Source organism: Apium graveolens, chromosome 5 (genome assembly GCF_009905375.1).
Source record: "Apium graveolens cultivar Ventura chromosome 5, ASM990537v1, whole genome shotgun sequence".
Lineage (NCBI taxonomy): Eukaryota > Viridiplantae > Streptophyta > Magnoliopsida > Apiales > Apiaceae > Apium > Apium graveolens.
Genome location: NC_133651.1, coordinates 171,360,950 through 171,367,095, shown reverse-complemented (window position 1 = coordinate 171,367,095; position 6,146 = coordinate 171,360,950). Strand labels below are relative to the sequence as shown.

At 38.3% G+C, this 6,146-nt stretch overlaps 1 non-coding gene across 1 annotated transcript; it reads left to right on the top strand.

Moving 5' to 3' along the window:
- Positions 1–2,189: 2,189 nt before the first annotated feature.
- LOC141663094 (small nucleolar RNA R71) lies at positions 2,190–2,296 on the top strand. The gene has a single exon (XR_012551179.1). It is a non-coding gene; the product is annotated as a small nucleolar RNA R71 (small nucleolar RNA).
- Positions 2,297–6,146: the final 3,850 nt, after the last annotated feature.

Here is a 6,146-nt window from a genome sequence, read left to right as displayed (position 1 = left end):
GATAAGCTCTGATTCCAATTGTTAGGTCACACAACACTATAGAAGGGGGTTGAATACAGTGTTTATACAATCAAATCGATTTAACACAAGTGTGTAACAAAGATCAAGTATATTGAATAAACTCTGTTACAATAAGAACTGTTGTTCTCTCTCAGTGATGAACAAATATCACTAAGAGCTTCTAGGTTACAATGTATAATCTTCTCGATAATAATAACACATATAGTGTAAACCCTAAGCCTGTGTTTGTATAGTACACAGTTACAAGATAACTTCTAATTGATATGGAATATAATCATGTCTCTTAAAATATATCAATCAGATATCTTCTACAAGTCTTCCAGTCTTCTAACTCTTTCCATGCATATCTTCTTTTATTTTAGTCTCGATCTTCTACTGTAAATTAGCTTCCTTCCTTATATGAAAGTCTTCCCGCACTTAAGTTCTGATATGACCTTAATTTTTGATATTAATTTGACTTCCAGTAAGTCCTAATTTCAGTAAGTCCTAATAGGTCATGTTTGTTAAGATCTAAAAACTAAACATGAATCATATTAAACATGACATCTCAAATATATCTAACATACAGAATCTACCAACTCCAACTTTAAGCACTCCTCATTTTTCGTAGGAAATTTCATAGCATTGAACACATTAAAAGTTTCATCCTGATACAGCACTCACATTGTAAGCTCACCCTTCTGCACATCTATCAAGGTTCGGCCAGTTGCCAAGAAAGGTCTTCCTAAAATTATGGGAATCTTCTTATCCTCCTCAAAATAAAAAATTACGAAATCAGCAGGGAAGATGAGTTTATCAACCTTGACCAAGACATCCTCCACAAAACCTCACAGATATGTAATAGAACGGTCGGCCAACTGCAAAGTCATATAAGTTGGTTTTGGATCAGGCAGATTCAACTTCTTGAAGATTGACAAAGGCATCAGATTGATGTTAGCTCCCAAGTCACATAAGCATCTGTCAAAAGACACTTTTCCAATAGTGCATGGAATAGTGAAGCTTCTTGGATCTTTAAGCTTTGGAGGTAACTTCTGTTGCAGCACAACACTACATTCTTCCGTGAGAGCGACATTCTCTAAATCATCTAGCTTCACTTTCCGAGAGAGAATACCTTTAATAAACTTTATGTAACTAGGCATCTGCTCAAGAGCCTCAGCGAAAGGTACGTTGATATGAAGTTTCTTGAACACCTCCAGAAACTTCTCAAATTGCTTATCCAGCTTTTTCTTCTGCAGCCGCTTAGGAAAAGGCGGTAGAGGATAGATCTGTTTCTCCCCTGTATTACCCTCAGGAGGAGTGTGCTCAACAGTAGTCTTCCTTGGTTCCACTTCTTCTTCCAGCTGCTCTACTTCTTCTTCAGCCCCAGCTTCTTCATTCGAAACTTGAGTTTTTCGGGATTCGTAACCTTTCCAGACCTCAAAGTGATTTCCTTCACATGCTCATTAGCTTCCCTCTTTCCTCGCCCTTTAGTGTCACTAGGTAATGTACCAGGTTGACGATTTAGCAAGGCATTGGAAATTTGTCCAATTTGATTTTCCAAGGTCTTGATAGAAACAGCTTAACTCTTGCACATAAGCTTCAACTCCTATAATTCAGATTTTTCATTAGCTTGTTGTAGCTGAAGTTGTTACCTTGGTGCATATTACGGTTGCTGAAAACGAGGGGGGTTGTACTGCTTAACTGGGTACCGCTGATAAGACTGTTGAACCGCATTATGAGCATTGCTCCAGCTGAAATTACGATAATTACGGTTGTTGGGATGATAAGTGGCTGGCACAGGTTGCTGCGATCGCTGAAAATTGCTCACGAATTGAGCTGATTCACTAGAAATAGCACACTGATCAGTCTCATGGGAACCAACACAAAGCTCACAGACATTAGTGATTTGATTAATTCCATAATTGGCCAAAGTGTCCACCTTCATCATCAAAGCCTTAAGTTGGGTAGCTATAGCAGTTGCTGCATCCAACTCTAGAATTCCTGCTACTTTTCCCTGAGTCAGTCTCTGGGAAGGATTCTGGTATTTATTAGCAGTCATTAGTTCAATCAATTCATAAGCTTCATTGTAGCATTTAGACCAAAAGGCTCCTCCTGATGCTGCATCGAGCATTGGTCTAGAAGTATCATCCAATCCATTGTAAAAATAGTTTATAATCATCCAATCAGGCATGCCATGGTATGGGCACTTCCTTAACATCTCCTTATATCGATCCCAAGCCTCACACAGAGATTCTCCAGTTTGCTGAGCAAACTGAGTAAGAGCATTTCTGATTGCAGCACTCTTCGCCATAGGGAAGAATTTAGTGAGAAACTTTTCAGCAAAATCCTCCCATGTGGTGATGGACACTAGTGGTAGAGAATGTAACCAACACTTCGCTTTATCCCTCAGAGAGAATGGGAATAGTCGCAGCTTGATAGCATCTTCAGTCACACCATTGAACTTGAAAGTGTCACAGATCTCAATAAAATCCATGATGTGCATGTTGGGGTCTTCAGTAAGAGAACCCCCAAATTGAACTGAGTTTTGTATCATCTGAATCGTGCTTGACTTGAATTCAAAAGCGTTCGCCGAGATGGCTGGCCTGATGATGCTTGACTGAATATCATTGATCTTAGGCTGAGAATAGTCCATCAAAGCCTTAGGAATTTCTGTTTGATATCCCATCACTACTAAAACCGGTTCCTCGATTTTCTCTTCTTCTTCTACCTTCTCTTCATCCTCAAAAATTTTCCTTTGAACCATTACAACTTCTTCCTCAGCTTTCTCCAGAGTTCTCTTACAAGACCGCGTATGCGTATGCATACACGCTCGCTAGAGTACCAGAAATAAGACAAGGAAACAGATAAATAACAATGTCCGAGACAATGAACTTTAACGATCACTGATGACAAACACATAAACAAAATATTAACACTGCAGTCCCCGACAGCGGCGCCAAAAACTTGTTAGTCGCTAAACACGCGCTAATAATACACGCAAATATACGCATTCACAAGTAATATAGAATTATTTCTAGTTCATTCCCACAGAGACTGACTTTGGTTAACTAATTAATTTATGCACTTATGCACCGATGATATGGTTATTATCCAATGCTAAGACTATAACAATTTGGAGTTTTGATTATAACCAAGAATTAAACTAACAATTATAACTAAGAGAATAAGAATAGTTGAATTAATATATATGACAAACATGGGATTCTAACTTCATTAAATACTTCATTCAATAGCCTTTTTGTTCTTAACCTTAGCATGTAAAGGTGATGACACTAATTAGATAACACAAAACTAGTAAACGCCAACTTTCGTTGCACGAATACCATACTACCAGACATCCACAAAATATATAGAAGCTAAATAGACACCAATTATATTGAGACCCTATATGTCTATAGAATTTAACAACATAAAGGTTTAAAGCACAAGTTATCTATCATGATTACATAGGGCAAATAAGATGGTTAAAATTACCTACAAATCATGCATAACAATAACATATGAACCTATGCTAGCATGGTAAGTTCTAAACCCTTAAATTCACTGTCATTTCATTAAGAATTAAGACACTATCTTGTAAGTTCGCGACCCTAATAAGACGAATAAGCACAACCAATACTAGGTTATCATACAATCACCATACATTAAGGTATCAAACAAATTAACTAAATAAATCCATAAATAAATCCGCTAGAACCCCACGATAATGATTAGCCCATAATCGGACTCATCATCAACGTGGGTTCCGATGAAAGCATGGTATAATAAACATAGTCTTTATACTGAAAAAATAATAAAACCAAGTACGAAACAAGAGTAAGGTTCACGAATAAGAAAACTAGAATCCAAGTTACAACTTAGAACAAAGATTCACAAGTAAAAATAAGATCTTCTTCGTCTTCATTCAATCGTGCTAACACGGTCTTCTTACGACTCTCCTTGTGCTCTGATGTATCCGTCCCTCTAGAAAACATCCTTTATTTAAGTATATATACAAGCCCATGCAAGATAGAAGTCCTCCAATTGTAAATCAACTAGAATCAGGATTCTTGGATCCCGACCCAGCGCGAACACGCGCTTCATTATCGTGGGCGTGCCGTGCTTCTGGAAAAACTTCTGAATTTCTTTAAATCCTGATGCAATCGAGTTGGCTTCCGGAGCTTTATTATTTGGACATCATCCTAACACCATATTTGCACCAAAACAAAGCTAATTCACTTGATTCTTAGAATAATGCCTGAAATGCAAAAACACTAGAAAACACATTAAAACACCAATAACTTGAGTACATTTACACTAATTCAAAGCTTTACGGAGCATAATAAAGTGTCATAAATGCCACTCAACACCACTTCACATTTAAATTCTGGGGGTTTCACAGCCTGAAAATACTTAAAACTAATAGCTTGGGTCGTCCCCCTCATCTCGTGCTGCTGTTGGATTTGCAGCTGCTGCTGTTGTTGTTGTATGAGCTGTTGTTGTTGTTGTTGTTATTGTTGTTGTTGCTGAAATTATTGTTGTATGAGTAGACTGTTGATGCAACAAATCTATCAATTCACTCATGGGGGGGGTCCCCAGAAGATCCATGGTTGGGTTGAGGATTCTTCTTTAGTGTCATTCTCCTGAAACATAGTAGTCATATATAAGAAAAAGTATTTCTCCAACAGTTTATACATACATATCATGAGAGTGTTGCCACTAAGATAATATCTTCATCCTCAGTTAATTGGATCCATCCTGAGTGAATGATCATACTCTAGAAGTACCAGCAACAGAAGCAACAGTGATAGTACCAACAATAATAATAACGTACAAGTATATATAAAAACTGAATAACATAATAAAGTAGCTATTATATAACAACTAACAGAAATCTAATAGATATAACTGATATCCAACTAGAAAACCATTCGAATACACAACAAAACTGGATGTTATAGCAGCCTCCGCCCACTACAAACTACAACAACATAATGTATATATATAAAGAAAACAACTACAGAACTCCTGGAAACCAACTCTGATCTCTGTATATAACTGCTGCAATCCTGATCTAACTACTGACACTGCCACTGATAGATACTAACTCGAATACCAACCAGTTAACCAGGTCCTGGTATTGAATGGCCCTGAACTCTAAGCTAATAAAAGGGTCAATAGACCTAGCTCTCTCAATAGAAATCTGAGTCAAAGATGTCATTCGGGCCTGAACATCAGGTGAAGGGGCAAAGATGCCCTGAAAAGGTCCAACTGGTATCTAGTTAAGATGCGTGGCTAGCTCCGGGCTCTGCTCTCTGATGAAATACATGTTCACCGCCTGGTGAACATGATAAGGAATCGGGGAGGAAGCACCTGTAGGAGCAGATGGAGGAACCGGATGTCTCAAGGAAGAAGAAATGGGACCACAACCTGGTGGAAAGTCCCTAATAGCAGATACTGACCTCCGCACCCAACGGGGACGGGCACTAGGTCCAGGGATATCCCTCGGTACAAATGGAGGAACTGGTGGGGGAGGCAAAGGAGTCTGCTCAGCTATAACGTCTATGGTCCTCTCTGAATCTGAACTGTCTGAGTCTGATATGTTCTTCCGGGATGGAGAACTGGAGATCACTATAGGCCACTGCCAAACAAATAAATATACAGGAAGACGCAACAAGGTTAAGGCAGTTCTATCAAAACATCAAAAAATTCCAGGGTAATGTCGTCGGAACCCTCGACTGACTCTAAGGTTTGCTCCTCTATCTGAGTTGCTGACTAACATCTTAAGACACAGCTCTTATACCTTTTTGACTGAATACCTAACCTGAATCAGGGACTTGAACCTGTAGCTCTGATACCAATTATGACGGCCTCAACCCCGGGGTCAGGAGTTGACATCACTAAAAAACAATAAACAGAAATATAAACTACGAGATTATTATTATTATATACTAACACGACCTCCAAACCAAGATCCGATCCAAGTTCAAGTATGATTCAAGATACACATTAATACAAACCATTTCGACAACAGTAAAAAAAGAAACTGGATATCACTGACTAGCATGCTTTTAACAAATCAAACGTAGTTGTGTGCTTTGTAAGTACCAAAGTCCAATTTTAGCATGCTATTCACATTATTTATT